Below are 19,249 nucleotides of genomic sequence, written 5' to 3' on the forward strand. Positions count from 1 at the left end.
AATTTAATCATCTTTCAGGTCGTTACCAAAGATTGACTATAGGTGGGCATTGCGGGGAGGGGTTTTTGTAAAAAAAGGTACAAAAACAGTGATTTTTCATGCTTATTTTACTCATATCTGAAAATCCTACCCATTTTGAACTGCACCTTTTCAAAAAGGTTATGCAGGAAGGCGTGTGCTTTGGCAAGAGGTGTCGATAAGTTTAGAACTTAGCCGCCAGGTGGTGGTATATTTGAATTCATTATTTTAGAGTACTCAAGATATTTGTACCCTTGTTTTTGTACCCTTGTTCACTAAAACCTATCCCCACGATATACCCGCCAACCAACAGTCAATCTTTGGTTACGACCTGAAAGATGATTAAATTATCTTTCAAAACAGCCCCAAAAATCCAAAATCGGACAAACATTAAAAAAGTTATAGCAATTTCAATTTGGGGTCAATTCGACCCCAGAGCCCAGACAACGCAAGTTTTTTTGAGCACAGACAGAAGGTTAATAATGGCGTTCCATTTATGTGCATGATTTTTAGCGTAAATTTCAGTGGATTTTTCTATTCCTTCGGACGTTCCTCCTGGAATTCCTTCCGAAGTTTCTCCAGGATTTCTTCCGGATGTTCCTCCAGGAGTTTGTTTAGAAGTTCCTCCAGAATTTCTTTTGAAGGATCTTCCGGAAATTCTTTTGGGAGTTCCTCCGCAAGTTTCTCCGGAATATCCTGCGAAAGTTTCTCCGGAAGCTTCTTCGAAAGTTTCTCCAAAAGTTCCTCTGGGAGTTCCTTCGTACAGGAATTCCCCCGGCCGTTTTTCCAGGAAATCGTTCGGAAGTTCCTCCAAGAATAGCACCGAAAATTCCTCTGGAAGTTCCTCCGAAATTTTTCTCCTAAAGTTCCTCCAGGAATTCCTTCGGGAATTTCTCCGGAAGTTGTCCAGGAATTCCTCCGGAAGTTGTCCAGCAATGCCTCCGGAAGATCTTCCAAGATTTCCTCCGGAGGTTCCTCCAGAAATTCGTCCGGAAGTTCCTCCAAGAATTGCACCGAAAATTCCACTGGAAGGTCTTCCAGGAATTCCTCCGGAAGTTTCTCCGCAAATTCCTCCAGGAATTCATCCGGAAGTTCCTCCTAAAATTCCTCCGGGAATTGCTCCAGAAGTTTCTCCAGTTTTTTCTCCAGCAGTTCCTTCAGGAATTCCTCCGGGAGTTCCTTAAGGAATTCCTCCGGAAGTTGTCCAGGCATTCCTCCGGAAGTACTTCCGGGAGTTTTTCCGGACGTTCTTCCGAGAGTTCCTCCAGAAAATTATCCGGAAGTTTCTCCTGGAATTCCTTCGGAAGTTCCTCCGAGAATTGCACCGAAAATTCCTCTGAAAGGTCCTCCAGGAATTCCTCCGGAAGGTCCTCCAGGAATTCCTCCCGAAGTTTCTCCGGAAGTTCCTCCGAAAGTTTCTCCGGAAATTTCTCCAGAAGTTTCTCCAGTAGTTCCTTCAGGAACTTCACAGAAAGTTCCTCCTGGAATTCCTCAGAAAGTTCCTCCTGGAATTCCTCCGGAAGTTCCCCCTGGAATTCGTCCGGACGTTCCTCCAAGAATTGCACCGAAAATTCCTCTGGAAGGTCCTCCAGGAATTCCTCCGGAAGTTCCTCCGAAAGCTCCTCCGGAAGTTCCTCTGAGAATTCCTCCAGGAATTCCTCCGGAAGTTCCTCCGAAAGTTTCTCCGAGAATTGCTCCGAAAGTTCCTCCAGTAGTTTCTCCGGTAGTTCCACCAGTATTTCCTCCTGGAATTCCTCCGGAAGTTCCTCCGAGAACTCCTCCGAAAGTTCCTCCTGGAATTGCTCCGAAAGTTTCTCCGGCAATTCATCCGGGAGTGGAAGTTCCTCCAGGAAATACTATATAAATGCCCCAGGAAGTTTCTCCAAAAATAGTTCCTGAAGTTTGCTCAGGAAATCCCCGGGAAATTCTGTAACATCCCAAATAATTCCCCATAGAATTTATCCTTGAATTCATTCTGGAGTTCTTCCAGAAATTCCTCCACATGGAATTCCACTAAACCCACCTCCTGGGAATTCTTCCAGAAAATTTTCCAGGAAATCTTGAAAAACTACATATGGCAATTATATTGTGAAATCTAGATCTAGAACATCTTATATGCATTTTTTTTATTCTTGAAGAAATTAATTGCTTCTATCTTCTATCTTCGAAATAAATCTCCTGTCCTGTATATACCTTCTTGCCATTTGCCCGGAATGAGGCAATTCAAAATGTGATTCTTTGTTTAGAAAAAAATGCATCTGCTCGGAATAATGCAATGGTAAATGTGTCCCTTCTTTAGTGGGTGTTTCCTCAGATAATATTATTATTCTTTCTTTTATAACATGTATCTGCCCGTACTAAGATAATTGGGGATGATGTGATCCATTCTTTAAAAGAGGCATTTTCATGATGTAAGGAAATGATTGATGTGGTCCCTTCTCCAGAAATAGATATTGACACGAAATAATGCAAAGATGAATGAATTGTGGAATCTATGACAAATGGTCGAAAGACAAAAGATCGAAAGGACAAAAGGTCTAAAGACAAAACGTCGAAAAGACAAAACGTCGACAGGACAAAAGGTCGGAAGAACAAAAAGTCAAAACAATCAAAGTTGAAAAATGAGTAATTTTCAAGTAAGGAGTGATTACTATGAAATCATATTATAAAAATTTAGATAGTTCTAAGATAAAAAGATTGTTGATTAGGAAATTAATAAAACTTGTATTGTGCAAGACAGAGTTGTCTTATACGGATGAGAAAAAATTTGTCTTTTATTTTTAACTATTTTTAACAACTAAATTTAACACTATTTTTAACAATTAAATAAAATTCATTCAATGATTGCAAGTAATAGATGGATATCTAAGTTTTCTAAGTTTCGGGGCCCTCCTTAGCCGTGCGGTAAGACGCGCGGCTACAAAGCAAGACCGTGCTGAGGGTGGCTGGGTTCGATTCCCGATGCCGGTCTAGGCAATTTTCGGATTGGCAATTTTCGGAATGGAGAATGAGAATAAGGATTAATTTGGCCAGAATAAGGTAAAAAATATGTAAGATTCCTTCTTAAGCAATATGTATTGAATGTATAATATTTCACTGAAAAACATTTTGCGTGTCCATTTTCTCAGAATAGCATTATGCGGTATACAACTTTCGCGGTATGATATTTGATGGATTATACCTTTTTCAGAATGACCTTTGGCGGAATGCCGTTTTTTAGTATATTTCTATTAAACAAATTGGCATTTTGTGTGTTCAATCCTTTAATAGTTGGCAAGTGCGCTCCTTTGAATGAATTATCTTCTCTCCTTGCCTTATTGTTCTCTCTCGAGACGCCTTTTACCGGATGGACGAATTTATTTAAAGAAGACATTATCTGCTACATTACACCGGGTAGACGCAATCATTCAAAGAAGGGGCATCGCTTCATTCTTTTACTTTATTATAGTCCAGGCCTGCCCAACCTTTTCAAGCCACGGGCCGATTTTCAGAATGGCTACTTGCTGGCGGGCCAGAAAATAGATATTCGGTACATATTTTTTATACATTTTCAAAATAACCAAAGTAAAATATATTTTCTTCAGAATGGCATTTAGTTTTACAAAATGGCTAAAATTGTTAAAACAAAACTGGACACGGTTTAATTTGTTTGAATAATCTTTTTTGTGTATTTATTTTCTTTTTACGTAACAGGACATGGAATTTTTGAGTTGTCCGTTGAGCACGTTGCTGCATTAGAGGTCAATTATCTCCATTTGAAACATTCCATTGGTTTTGCTTTATCTTGTAAAAATAGTGTTATTTTCTTTCGAAGAAAATAAAATGTCTCTACCACGGGTCAGTCAACAAACTTCATAATAACACAGCAAATCTTCGTATTATGCTTCCATTTTCGTCGACATAATTTGGAATTTGTGGTGTTTAAGTTTCCTCGCCTACGTAGAGTTGATTTTCTTAACAACGAGTGTCGCTACATCACCAATATTGATTGTTTTTGTACATTGATCTTTTTTGGTAAAAAATGCAAGGTGCAGAGAAATATCACAAATTAACCTTTGTGACTGATTAACAACCGTATAACGAAATAAACAAATTGCTTTAATTTTCAACGCCCGTTTTTTTCCCGTCATTGCCATTGCTCCATCAGTTTTTAGGCCTTAAGTTTTCAAAGAAGAGTTCAAGCTCCTTCATACAGGTCTTAACAGATTTCCTCAAGTCTATACCTGAGGTAGTGGTTTCCTTCATTGAGATCAAAGCTCCTAATTCCTATCTAATTTGAAGTTGATTATCAGCTCCCCTTATGAAGACAGCTACCTGTGCTATGTTCTTTACATTCAATATTTTCATCGATTGTGAGCAGGTGGATTCAGAGCAGTTGGCTTTTTCACGTAACGTAGTTTACAATAGCAACACTATAACCAGAGACCGGCGGAGTAAAAAACTGTAGGAATGGCAACGTATGAAAATGCATGAAATCGTGAAAATATTACTGCCAGCATTGTTTGCTTGCTTCTTATGGATGCAAAATGTAAACAACCGCTTTTGGCGGTTCGATTGGAAACAAGATGGCGTCTTCGCCGATCTCTTATTTTAGTATTTCTAGTTTTCAAGTCTTCTGTGAGAATTCTAACTCTTCGCCGTGCATTACAACAAACTAATACTGAAAGAGGCTTTTTCTCTATAGCACACCATATGAACAACAACCGATATGCATTCCCTAACAAGTTCTACGTCCTGGAGAGGTTTTCTCCGTGTTGCTAAAATCGCATTAACAACAAAACTGGCCCGTACTGTCATATTCGACACCGTGCTTGTTTAGATTTAATTCTTATAATTTGTAATAACCTTTATTAATAAATAATAAGAAGGAGACAGAAATCTTTCGGGCCGGCTATGAAGTATTTTTTGTTTCACGCTGCGGCACAATGGTCGGATTCGTCCAATTTCACGACATAAATCGATAACTCGAAAACCATCATTGCTAGGGTTTTTACGTCTTCAGAAGAAATGATCTACAAGAAGAAATCTATTTTTGGTGTAAGTTGTCTTTAGGGTAGCCCTTCGGTGATTTTTTTTGGAAATGTAATTTTTTTTATCCTTTTGAGTTAGGAGTTCATATAGTTCTACAAAGTTATAGAGAATTTAATTCTAAGCATTTTTGCTTAATGGACATTAGACTGGCCCAGATTACTATGGGGAGAAAAAAATGTTGTCGAATTCCACGGGGCACCCCCCAGAATTGTGTTTTTGGGTGAGAAAATCAATCTCTGAAAATTTCAGGTCAATCGCTTGTTGCATAAGCTGGCGCATTTGATTTGAAGTTTGTATTGGGATTTCAGCCAAAATGTATAGGAAAATACACCTCCGTCACTCATTCGATCTGGAAATTGGTTCTGATTGCTCGATTGACCTCAGAATTGCAAAAACGGCAGATGGTATGCTACAGAACAATTTCACAGAACATTGCATGATGATTAAATGAACTTTTATATAATTTTCGGCTGGTTTATTAGGAGCTGATTTGTGTATTTTTGGGTTTTTTGATCGAATCGCATCAGCCGAAACCTTAATAAAAGTTCATTTAATCATCATACAATGTTCTGTGAAATTGTTCTGTAGCATACCAACTACCGTTTTTGCAATTCTGAGGTCAATCGAGCAATCAGAACCAATTTCCAGATCCAATGAGTGACGGAGGTGTATTTTCCTATACATTTTGGCTGAAATCCCAATACAAACTTCAAATCAAATGCGCCAGCTTATGCAACAAGCGATTGAGCTGAAATTTTCAGAGATTGATTTTCTCACCCAAAGACACAATCCTGGGGGGTGCCCCGTGAAATTAGACAACTTTTTGTTTCCTGGGCCAGTCTAATGGACATTTATTTTATCTCATATAGGTGATGTTGTATGACAAAATTGCTAAATTTAGATAGGGTGGTCCCGAAAAAATAGTGTTTAGCTTCCACTTTCATCAATTCAGAATATTTCCAAAAACTGTTCACGGTCTTTGGATGGCGCATCTTTTGGTTACATAAGATGGTTGATAGCTTCATTTTCAAGCATATTATGAGCGTTTTTTCATGAAAAATTGATATTTTTCTGAGCATGCTACTGCAGCTTGTAGCAAATATTAGCAAACATTTCAATCGTAATCTGAAAGTATACATGCAGGCCCATCAAATCCATGATATTTCATTTGTCCATCTATGTCCACTTTTGTTTGACGATAGTATTATTTTTGTACGAAAAATTAGGTTGAAATACATATTTCATCTTTTGGATTTTCACAATATTTGGTAGAATGAAAGACCAGAACACCGTCTTCGACCAGAGGTCGTACAGACTGAACACTTAACACGTAGACAATTGACAGGACACATAAAACCCAGTGGACCGGTGGAGAATTTTTCGATCACGAAAAGTTTCCTTCTTACCGAGGCGGGAATCGAGGCCACGCTTCATAGTCCATGTCTCTAGACGATTGACGGCGCTATAACCACACGGCCACAAAGCCCACAAGGAATCGTTCTTTATCTAAAATATTTAAATCAACTCGTGTGGAAAATCATTTTAACATTTTAACTACTGGAACGATTTTCAACGTGTTCTGATGAAATGAATGCTTAAGAGCGCTACTTTTGTGGCGAAATAGAAAATCATAACATTCAAGTTGATTTTTCATGGCTTATTCGCAGAATAATTTCATTTTCACAGTTTCTAAGTGAGGGTCGCCAATGACTACATGTGATTCCTTGAACATTGATAATTGGTCCAATAGTTCAAAGATTATGTTTTTAATAAAAATCTTTTCCAAAATGTTGATTTTTTCGACCACCCTGGATCGATATTGGACAAAATTAAAAAGAGAGTTTATTTATTTTTGAAAAAGAATGATTCTACAGAATATTGCGAAAATCAGAGATATAGTATATGTGTTTCCCATGGAACAGCTGATTTTTCATACAAAAACTAATATGATTATCAAACAAAAGTGGACAAACATGGGCAAATGAAATACCATGGATTTGATGGGCCTGCATGTATGCTTTCAAATTACGATTGAAATTTTTGCTAATATTTGCTACAAGCTACAGTAGAATGCTCAGAAAAATATCACTTTTTCATGAAAAAACGCTTATAATATGCTTGGAAATGAAGCTATCATCCATCTTATGTAGCCAAAAAATGCGCCATCCAAAGACCGTGAAGCGATGCTCAGACAGTTTTTGAAAATATTCTGAATTGATGAAAGTGGAATCAAAAAACTGTTTTTTTCGGGACCACCCTATCTAAATTTAGCAATTTTGTCATACACCATCACCTATATGAGATAAAATAAATGTTCATTAAGCAAAAATGCTTAGAATTAAATTCTCTACAACTTTGTAGAATTATATGAACTCCTAACTCAAAAGGGTAAAAACTACATTTCTAAAAAAAATCACCGAAGGGCAACCCTAATGACAACCTACACAAAAAAATATATCTGTTCTTGTAGATCATTTCTTCTGAAGACGTCAAAACTCCAGCACTGACGGTTTTCGAGTTATCGATTTATGTCGTGAAATTTGACGAATCCGACCATTGTGCGCGGGCCACGAAAAATGGAGCATCCGGCCCGCGGGCCGTACGTTGGGCAGCCCTGTTATAGAGAAACCGGGCAAATGTGTTCATTTGAGGGAGGCATTATCATTTACTTTCCCCTAATTCCGGAGGAGCCGAAAATGCTTCCCACCCGGCAGCATACTAGGCCGAACAGAGATTCGAACTCAAAACCTCTGGATCGTCAATCCTTCGCCTTTTCTTGCATGGCTAACTGGATATCCATCGCTTTGTGCCACACTAATAAAAAGGGAGGAGCTTTCGGGGAATAGTTATTCAGGGAAAATGCATTGATTTTCGGGGTATTGTCGTACAATCTCCTTGAATCCCTGAATAACATATCCCTCATTTTTTGAATAATTAAATGTCAGGTGGATTTTGTTAGAATAAGCTACTTTTTTAGCTAAAACCTTTTTTTATTGAAATAAGCCCTTCATTAACTTTCAATGTTTGTTGGGTCTACACTTTACCGGAGAAGAGAATAAATGCTGCATAATTGTAAAGAAGATATAATTGTCATATGAACTTGGCTGAACATATGTATTGCCAATAGGAGCTAGATAAATCTAGACCTCAGTAAAATTGCCATCGGCGTGGTAAAAAAAATATTCGCCTGTGAGGTCAATTTTCATACGGTGGCGCGCCGATTCATGTTTCACGGCGGCGGTGAAAATCGCCGGCAGCGCACAGGTCTAAATATTTGATTCGCCACCTTAATTGTTTGATGCATTTCTCTAACTTGTTTCGGCACATGCATGACCTGAATCTTCCCGAAAATTTAAGAATTGTTATGAACTTTCGTCTTCGCATTTTGTTAATTGATCATATTACAGAAATTAAATAAACCAGTTAAATAAATCATCGACGAACGATGGATGCAAGTCTCGCACTTCAGTGCGTAAGCGCACCGAAAAAGTCAGAAGCTTGAACCCAACGATAGCTTTCATCCGAAGCTTAAGTATTTCTGCACGACAAGCCCCCACCGAGTCCACTCTCACTCTCGCGGTTCTTCTGGAGCGAATTCACAGCTCATACTTGTCACGAACGTACCCTTGAAGGCTAGGAATGAGATCAGGGAGTGGGGATGGTCCTATACTTAATGGCACACGCGAAGACGTTAACAGTTTTACAACAACGACTGGTTTACTTCATCGAATCGCCTCCGCTTTTATAGCGAGTACGGGCTGCAAATTTCTGAACAAGTTCGAGCATGCACACTCTAACTAAAATAAGTACGCCCCATGGAAATTGGGAAATTTTGCATATACATTTTAAAAATATCTTTTTGTCGACACCCCTTAAAAAATAGAGGAGGTAATAGTTTTACCTAAATAAACAATTAGTGAAAATTTCAACTGAATGAAGTTTAAATATATGTTTATCGAAACTTTTCTAAAATATTTGGAAAATACTACATTTACAAAGAATTAAAAATATGCATAATTAACTGAAACTTATATTTTTAATTCTTTGTAAATTTTTTATGATTATTATGAATTCGGCGATTTATTGGCAATTCTCAAATCTTCTATGGAATATTTCATTTTTATATGAAGAGTTTATTCTGCTGCCGTGAAAACGGTAACTCCGCTCAACGAGAACCAGCAGTAGATCGCAATCGTGCTTGAGTTGGTTACTATCTCGTTCATTCATAGCACCCATACTCCATCAATCGCTTGCTTAGATGTTCATTCAGCTAAATCCAGCCTACTTCGAGTCGCTCTAGAAGCTAGCCAAGCAGATTGTTGGGCCGACAAAGTTCAAGCAGTATAAGCATTAGTACTACAACGCTAGTGGCGATGTAGTCATTTTAATTATTTTGCCAAATTACGCTTTAAGAAGCTTCAATTGGTTATACTTTATGCATCATGTTGTAGTGCATGTTTGGTTTTATCGCCAACATCGGTTTGACACTTGTAGTACCGATACTTTTTGGCTGCCAGGTCGAAGTAAACCTACATGTTAGTCACGCGAACAGGATCGACATTAGCAATCTTATACTTTTGAATCAACTGTTCAAGTTGATCGATAAAGGATATTTAATCTTCATTTGGTTAGAAACAACAGTTCTAATAACAAGTTTACTTCTTGATCAGACTTTCAATTTGAATGTTCGCTTATGTTTGTCACACCAAATTTGATTCTAAAGTTTATGTCGTATGTTAGTTTTAAACTAAGAAGTCATTAACTTTGATACAAATTTCTAAAACAGAGTTTCGTAGACGTTTGGTATATTTTTTTTTAAATTTATAAGTGCTTGAGAGCAAAATATAGGAAAAATCGAACTTTAAAAATTGTCAAGAAGAGTGCTAGTTTGTAATTTTGTTCAAGCATTTTTTTTTTTTCTTATAAGGATAGATATTTTCTATCCTGTTTTTTTTTTTGCACTCACAGTTTATCGACTGTTGTGACAGAGTGGCCGGTACGTACTGAAGAATGGAGATAGCAAGCGTGAAAATCGTTGCTCGTTGGCCCAGTTTTATGTGTATTAGGATGCAGACAGATAGGACAGGTTTTGATTTGATTGATAATTGTTTGATATCATTCGCGCATGCACAATATGACGTGGGTGATTCAAAACATGATGAAATTGCACTCTAGTCGGATGAAATTGTAGTCATGTCGAAACATGATGAAATTGTACTTATGCAAAAGAAATTTCGCTCTTTGAGTGAAGCTATTTGTTACAGTTATTACATAATTCGTCTGGTACTGCATACAGCAATTAATTCCATACATCAACTCCCACCAATATTTTGATGTAAATTCTGCTGGCATTCAAAAAGAGTTCACCGTTCGACTTCGAAAAAGGCGATTACAGAGCGAGTTGCCAGAAAATCCTTCAAATTTGATGGAACAGGCTTTCAACTTTTAGGAAGGATGATGGCTGCGTGGTTGGCGGCACTGGAATATGATGTGCTTCACAGTGTTAAGAACCCACAGATTATACTTGTGACACATATATGATACCAATATCACTGTACAGCATAAAATCATATGTCTGTCACCCAGAATCACGCTGGTATCACGATAGCACGATGATTTCCGTACCCTGCCCTGCGACCGTTGTATTGTACGAAACAGAACATAATTTGTTGTTTTGAAATGTCAAATACGCCGTTTGACATATGAAATAAAAACAAACATTTGCAAGCTGACTGAGTAAAATTCGTTTTTCTGCAATTCCGTATGATATTTTTTACAACGTTGGTAAAATAATTACTCATAAGCCCATTATTTGCTACAATTACGCTCTGAAGATGTCTTCCTATTGATTTTGCCAGTTCTTGGGTTGTTTCCGGGAAAGATCTATCGTCACTTTTGCATGATATACAATAGTTTGAGTTCTGTATCGTGTGATTTCGAACATTCTGTGCAAGGATCCCATGGATTTTAATTGAAATGAGGTCTGGGGATTGGGAAGAATGCGGGCTCTTTGATTTGCCATTAGTCCGCATCTACTTTTTTAGATGGGAAGAATGTTTTGTACCGTTGTTTTGGACGAATTCAAAATTGGATCTGTAGTGTTTGGAGAGGGAGGGAGGAGAGGAGAGGAGGATCTCGTGGAGATAAAAGTGGGGTGCAGAAATAAACGGTAGTCAATGCGAAGTAAATAAGTGTTTGAAAAACCCAGAGTTCCGTGTCCGAATAAACCTGTTACAGGATCTATGACCCAATTGAACGGTGCTGGCTTTATCTTTCAAAATGTCCAAATGAATTAAACGATCAGTGCGGTTTGCACTGAAATCACCCCAAACCATAGAATAGAGTGATTAACGTCCGCAGAAATAATTGCCCTGCGGAATATTTGCAAGAACTCGCATATTTCTGCTAAAATACCTAGGGTAAAGTGCCCAATAGTGGACCCCCAACCAGTAGTGGACCCTCCAGCCATTTTTGCATTATTACTGCACAATGTCAACATTTTGCTATGAAATTCTATCGGGAGAACCTACCTTACAGTCCTATGATTTGATTACATGCATTGGAAATGCTATGGAAAGTAAAATTAGATGATTTTTTACAATTCTATAAAAATAAACACGAGAGTGTCCATTATAGGAATATTTTGGGGGGTCCATAATAGGGAAGTAGAACGTCCCGAAACGGCACATGAAAATCAAATGAAGTGTCGACTATAGGGAAGCAATTTCCTATTATGGACCCCCAAGGGGTCTACTATAGGGCGAATTCAGTTAGACTTCAAAATGTTAATTTCAACGAATAACATCGTGTATTTTGGTGTTTTATGTATGTATCGTGAAGAGGGGATGTAGAGCTTGTTATTAGATATCAAGCAGAGTTAGTATGTTGAAAATTTCTAAGCCTTATGACAGGAAGAGCAAAATTCCGCTACTAGGGGGTCCACTATTGGGTATTTTACCGAAGTATACGAAGAATTGGAAAACTATGACGTTTTCGTATCGATGAATGAACTGCTGACGCGAATTCACAAATATTGTGTAATACACATCAAAATTATAGTAACAGTATATGATTTCTATACATTTTTCAAAACAAGCTGTCAAATAAATACAACGGTGGAAAGAAAAGATGTGTGTCATTATGTCACTGTACGCGTACAGCGTGATACGAAAATCATTGTGCAGAAATCATATGTCTGTCGATAGTATTACGCAGTAAACCCGGAAAGGCTTCTCTCCAATGTTATGTAGAAGGCTTTGGAATTTACTCTTCAAGAGTGTTATAAAATCAGCATAAAACCAAAATGTTACTAGGGGTTGGACGGCAGAAATAGGAGAACTCCATCCATGGCGATTGAGCAATGCGTGACCGACAGAATCGACCATTGGGGTACACCCGTTTCCTCTTGGTAGGCACTCGATGCTCAGTAAGGAGGTTTGACTTTGCTGTTCAAGAACTGAGGGCGTCCAGGTGTTAATGAATGCCTTCGTCTTGAAGAATAATCCTGACGGCCGACGGAGTAAAAATCGTGTTGTTGAAAGCCAAGTCCGTCTGTTTCCAGCGTATCACGAAACCGGCGTTTGCTTAAGCTCTCAACGAATTTAGAGTTGCATATCGATTGGCATCACATTACTTAGTCGCCAATCTACCGTAAAGGTCCGCTTATTCAAGACTCAGTTCACAAGGTCCAGAACGAGGGCTTTAGCGTAAGGCGAGAGATTCTCAATCATGAAATACCCGACCTCATCTGGCCCGGAGGTTCCCTCTCCTCTGCGGCACAGGTCAAAGGTAAAACTCGGACGAGTTTACACTTACCGAATCTAATCGAGAAATTCCTTCCACTGTTTGATCATAACATCTTTGACAATTGTTTCGCATTTGTTTGGATGATTTCTCAGGTCAGTTGGTATGGAGTTGATTGGCTACGACAGAAACAAATCTTTTCCTCGAGCAAAACGCGGTGATGTTTGACAGACAAAAGTAGCCGACGACGGATCGCCATTTCAAACAGCTTGGATATCCCCGAAAGAAGGTTGATGGGGCTATAACTTTTTGGAGAGGAAGTAGACTTCTGGATAAGGATGACTTTGGCTGACTTTCAGTACAATAGGAAGTAGTTAAGTCGGGGGCATTCAATAAAAATCTAAAATCTATTAATCATTACTGGGTTCGAAGCCATTTCAACGCAAATGACACTCGTGTTCTACGAACTGGCCGCCAACCCGGACGTTCCACTTGTTCACAACGCTTATATAACTTGTACAGCGTTATGGCCAACAACAGGCAAGCTATTGTTAAAATAATAGCTAATTTATAACTGTTCTCATAGTGGAACTCTTCGTGTAGTTCCAACTTATTTAAAATGTTCACTTGTGGGTCACCCGAATTCTGTACTACTTTGGAATTCGGTTTGCCCATTTCACTATTTTATCAAGCGCGCATTTCACTATTTCATCGCGCGTCCATTTCACTAGTTTAAATCACTTAGTTCAATTCACATTTCTATTCCTCCTGGCAGGATCGCCATGTAATATGTGTGGAGGGAATGGTTCGGAACAACATAGCACTACGCTGCGCGTGGGGAGTCACATACAGAATGATTTTATTTTCTCACTTCGTTTCGTACAGAGGCCTCGCTTCAACGATACCATGTGGTGCCTACGTGACACTTTATGCTGTGATCATCATAAACAAACGATCGTCAGTTCTACGAACTTTGTATCGATTATGTTTAATGCTGATGTTGCATTCAGTGAGGTCCGTATCCACCACAGCAATGTCACATGGTCTTCTGATAGAACATTGGAACACCTACATTTTTTTGATAAACATAATTTTCAAAAATGTGCATTACATCGGTTACGGCTCAAATTGCCATTGAAAAAAAAAAATTTTGTAGACACCAGTTTAGGACTTGAAATGTCCAAAATGTTCCGTTGAAAAAAAACCCAGATTAATCCACCTAGCGTTGGTGGTGCCTTTCTCGCACTTAGTTAAGACACCAACCTTATATGGGGTTTATATGGTCCGCGTCCGATGTACCATTTTCTTCTTAACTTTTAAACGCAATGACCGATCGTTATAAAATTCAATAGTGATCAACAAGGCCTTGTCCCCTGTCGAATGAAACTTGTTGCGAGAAAATCGGTTAAGGATTACTATACGAAAAGTTGTCTAATGTTTTTTATAACTTTTGTGCACACACATACACACACACATACACACATACATACACACGGACAGACAGACATGTGCTCAGCTCGTCGAACTGAGTCGATTGGTATATAATACTATGGGTCTCAGAGGCTTCTATAAAAAGTTCGTTTTCGGAGTGAAATGATAGCCTTTCGGTACAACTTAGTTGTACGAGAAAGGCAAAAATGATAAAAAAAATTGGGGATCACAAAAAATAAATAAATAATAATTCTAATTTATTTTAACAAAACACAAACAAAATCGATGAAAAGTTACCATCTTTATACTAATCAGAAGATAATGATAGACATATGCTTTTTTTATAGTGGAGGGGGGATGTGTGATATAGCTATCTGTGCAATATGAATACCCTAAAAATAGAGATGTAAGTGGTGTCATTGCATAAGTAGCATAACGACCACCCACCAAGCCATCCACCGCTAGGCAATATCTAGGATAGGATGTGACAAGTAGTCAGTAAAAATCGTACCGATTTGCTGTCACAATCGTACCGGTCGCTGATTGGTTGAATATGACAATCGATTACTTCGATTGGTAGCGGCGCGTTTTCCGTAGGGCAGCATGTTGTTAGTTTGGCCGTGTTGCAGGTTTTTAAAGTTGGTATTAAGCAAAATACGAAAATGTTTGAGTTCCACTTTTTTGGTAAGAAATAAATTTATATTGAACTGCAAACGCCATATAAATTATTCTCAAGGGTTGTACAGGTTTAAAACTGTTGATTTTAAGCATTATCATTCACCTTTCCGTCATTTTCGATCTAAAAGTAATTTTTTCAGTAGTGAAAACTTCTCTCTGTTAGTCTTTCACTTCTCTTACATAAATAGTGGATGGAACGGGAAGAAAAACATCAAATTTTGATACATGATAATTCTCGCGTGATTTTTGAAAACGTCGTAAGTCCAAATGAGAGACTCTCTTTCATTACGCTCTCTTTTGCTAATATCTAGGCTAGTTTAAAATTTGTTGCAATATTTTCACCTCAGCACACTAGACAAAGCTATTTTCTTCAGATCGGTGCTGGAAAATCCAATGTAAATGTTAGTATGGCTTTGTAATAATCGAAAGAGAAAGTAAACAAAGAGAGCCTCTCTTTTGGACTTACGACGTTTTCAAAAATCACGCGAGAATTGTAAGATTTTGTACCAAATTACTTCGGCTGCACTGGCGACCACCTCGTCAGAGCAACCGACTAAAAAACAACAAGGCAGTCTCAATTGAGTTGTCACATCCTATCCTAGGGCAATATTCGCCTCTACGGTTTCGCCACCCAGCACACAGCATGCCATGATTCTGCCTCTTTCTTAACACGACCACCGGCGCGAGAAAACACGTTTTCCCCGAACAGTCTCCCATCACTCCGACGTCAGTAGCCAACGGAAGACCGACCGGCCGAATTGCAGCGAGAATCTGAACCTCACAGTACGATACGTTACAACAGATGTAGTACCTGGATATGGTGACGTCAGAAGCGCTGCGGTTATGGTCTGGGTCAGCTAGCGATCGGAAATGTGTTCGAGACTACGTTATCGATGACGGGAAAGGATTGAAATTCACCATCGATGCGGAAACTTACGTGATGGTTCCAAGCGATGGTATCCACCGGGATCCAAAGTACTACCCCGAACCGGACAAGTTCGATCAAGTATCGACATGACAATGTACTTGCCATTTGGTGTGGGGCCTAGGAATTGTATCGGTTGCCCTAATGGAGATGAAGGCCCTCGTTTACGCACTGCTGCTAACTTTTAGTATTGAACGGAACGAGAAAACTCAGGTGCCAATACCGAAGGGGTTTGTACCGTTGTTTGGGCAGAACGGTTTTAGATGCTCGATAACTTGGTGCACGTGTTTCGATGATTTGATACAGGTCGACAGTTCGTCATCTGACCACTTCTCCGAAAAGTCGAAAGCCATTCTTCCCCATTCTAGAGTCTTTCCGAGAGTTAGCTAAACTAGGCACTAAATTGACCAAAATCGAGTAGAAATTTTGTGCTTTTTGCGGGATGTCGTATTGATTGTGAAAAATTGATTAATCCTAGTTGGTTGTCGACTAACCAGCCCTGCCGTCCTGTTTAGTCACGCTTAGTCGACATCTAAGAAGCTTTCCCCTAAAGCAAAAATTTGTGTTGGTCTATTTTAGCTCATTCAAACTCATATTCGCATATATGGGTCTCAGTATGATAGTTACTATCAACTGTGTGTACAAAAAATAGTAAACCAATCGGTTTACATGTTGTGCATCCGCAAGTACGGCTTCGCACTGCCGGCGCCCCCACGAGTCGCAGTTGAGCGATGATAGTTACTATCAACTCCCCCAAAGCTATCATGTTGTGCATCCGAGAGTACGGCTTCGCACTGCCGGCGCCCATATGGGTCTTGATTCAGCATTGAAAGTATTCTATTGTTCACCTAAAATCGCATTCCAACATCCCCTGAAAACATATTTTATTTTGGGATGCTTGGGTCATAACAGCCCTGCCGTCCTGTTTAGTCACGCTTAGTCGACATCTAAGAAGCTTTCCCCTAAAGCAAAAATTTGTGTTGGTCTATTTTAGCTCATTCAAACTCATATTCGCATATATGGGTCTCAGTATGATAGTTACTATCAACTGTGTGTACAAAAAATAGTAAACCAATCGGTTTTAAATGTCCCACCCTCTTCCCCCTTCCCCCTCCCATGGCTGCCTCTTGGATTCGAACCAAGAGCACTAACAAAACCGCCAGAATGATGCGTGTACGCTATCCACTCTTTTACGGTTACTGTGTAAATTATTGCTGTTATTAAATGATGCCTCTCTTGTCTGAAAAGTCAAGAAGTCGGTGAGCACTACTTCTGCGCTCTCCACCCTCATTCGTGCTAATTGTTTCGGGAAGTGAGCTACCATGGTTTGAAGAGAGCGAGTTCGCGCAAAACGATGTTGCAGTTCACAGCTCGCCACTCACGCGATGCAAAGTTTATAGTAAGAGCTTGTATGTACAAGCTATTTTTCTGTTCTAAAAATATAAAAATGAGTTTGCTTTCCGTTGAGGCAATATAACTCCCGAACGAATGGATTTCTCACGTATCGGTTCGGATTGGCGATTTGGCGTTGCAAAAAAAAAAAATAAGCACGAGAAATGGAAAAAAATTAAAAGACTCCTTCACATTTCTAGAGGTAATTTATTTGAAAACGGTTGTCAGTACGAGGTTGGAAATATTTAATACTGTGAATAAAACGAAAAATCCAAAACAAAATTTTGAAATCTAAATTAGTCGTCTATTACGCAGTGCAAGAGAATTCCAACCCCGCGCTGATAATCGTTTTTAATTAAATTGCTTCTAGAATTTTTGAGAAGTGTTTGAAAATTTTCCTCCTATCTTTTCCCGTGCTATTTTTTTGAATGCGCGACATTCTGCTTCTTCTTTTTCTTGCAACGCCAAATCGCTAATTGAGATCTGCTGTGTTTATATCATTGAAAAGATGGAAAATTTTGTCTGTATAGTCGGAAAAAAATATTTTCGAAGGAGAAATTTCTTCTACAATCTTTGTCTCTGGGGGGGAGGGGTTTTACTGTTACGGGTTTAGGTTTTAGGGTCACGCCAATGGTTCGCACTAGATCCTTCTTATGTTATTCGGCTATCTTGATGAGCATTCTATTGTTGATAATTTGAATAACATGTTATTCAGGCCGTAGAGCGAACATAGTATAAAGATATCGAATTATAGTCGGATCATGCTTGTACATTGATATTTTTGAAATTTGGCCGCCACGTGGTGGTTTCTGGCGGCGAAATACAATTGCTGATCAAATGGAATCGAATAGGTGGCAATACGATATTTTTTGTTGTTTGTAACAGCTAAAACAGGAGTAGATAATCATAAATTTAAAAAATGGCAGGGCTGGTAGCGACCGATGCAGCTCAAAAAAGTGACTTTAGTGACCAAAACTGACGAAAAAAGGGACCAAATAGTGACTTTCAGTTGCAGAAAAAGTGACCAAATAGTGACTTTCAGTTTCAGTTGCAAGTTCGATGAGACGAAGTTAAGCGTTTTTGGGTCGAATGAGAATCATCTTTCACTCACCACTCTTTTGCCTTAGAACGAACCCAGAAGAGAAATGAAAATCGTACACGCTAACTTTTATCTACTCAGAAACATTGTATTTGCCTTCCTTTTAATCCCACGGAAATTTTATTAAATATCAGTCAAAAACAGTACTCCGAGAAAATCAAATTTTTACGCCACTTGAAGTGAGCGAAACATGGTTATCACTCATAAGACCTGTTTTCTTTTCTGAAAAATGATTTCTAGGCAAAAATCTACGTGAAGGAGCATTCCCTTCACGTGAGAATCAGTGAAAATTAAGTCACTGGATTAGCTGAATACCTATTTAAGAAAGATGCACGATTTATCATAGGTGCCACGGAAGTTATTGGAATTTTCAGCGCAAAAAAAACGGTACGGATCGTTTGGGTAGAAAACGGAACAAAAATTATGAAGATCCAGTACAACGAGCCTGTGATTGAACCACATAATTGAACGCTCAACCTTCTGCTTATACTGCAGGACTATGCGCTCTGAACTATTTAAATATTTTTTTTCCAAAATACGCAGATTTCCCAACTTGCTGTACGTATTCATGAACGTTTTTTGCTATGGAATTCGATAGCGCATGCAATCTTCAAAATTGGGGAGACTTGATTCTCTCTCTATAACATCTACTCAATAAATATTTTTTTAGAGCAAACCCTTCATCACATCTTTCAAATCTACAAAAAAATAGCCGCTTGAGAACAAATTTATATTTTCTTGAATTTGTTTGCCAAACTTCTCAAGTCTCAGAATCAAGTCTCCTCATATTGTGACAACAACTCAAAATCCAATTATCCTGAAATTGTGGTGGAATGTTGTAATTTTTATCAGTGAAGATCATTTAGCATATTGACGGCTTGTGCTGTGAAAAAATGATAGCATTTTGTCAATATTAGGGGAAGTTGTTCAAA

At 38.7% G+C, this 19,249-nt stretch overlaps 2 protein-coding genes across 8 annotated transcripts in view; one reads left to right on the top strand and one right to left on the bottom strand.

Annotated features, from left to right (window-relative positions):
• The window catches only part of LOC134226558 (sodium-dependent transporter bedraggled-like), an 822,794-nt gene that overhangs the window by 636,342 nt on the left and 167,203 nt on the right, over positions 1-19,249 (top strand). The window lies entirely within an intron of this gene.
• Positions 1-19,249, bottom strand: part of LOC134226556 (probable cytochrome P450 9f2) — a 52,673-nt gene that overhangs the window by 4,384 nt on the left and 29,040 nt on the right. The window contains exon 1 of one of the 3 annotated variants that reach the window (XM_062707404.1): positions 13,548-13,566. The exons of 1 other annotated variant lie outside the window; for it this stretch is intronic. The gene's annotated coding sequence lies outside the window, so the exon portion shown is untranslated. Of the gene's footprint in view, positions 1-8,673; positions 8,754-13,547; positions 13,567-19,249 lie in introns of those variants that run through there. One more of the 3 variants, XM_062707402.1, reaches the window with a different exon arrangement.

Source organism: Armigeres subalbatus, chromosome 3 (assembly GCF_024139115.2).
Source record: "Armigeres subalbatus isolate Guangzhou_Male chromosome 3, GZ_Asu_2, whole genome shotgun sequence".
Classification (NCBI taxonomy): Eukaryota; Metazoa; Arthropoda; class Insecta; order Diptera; family Culicidae; genus Armigeres; species Armigeres subalbatus.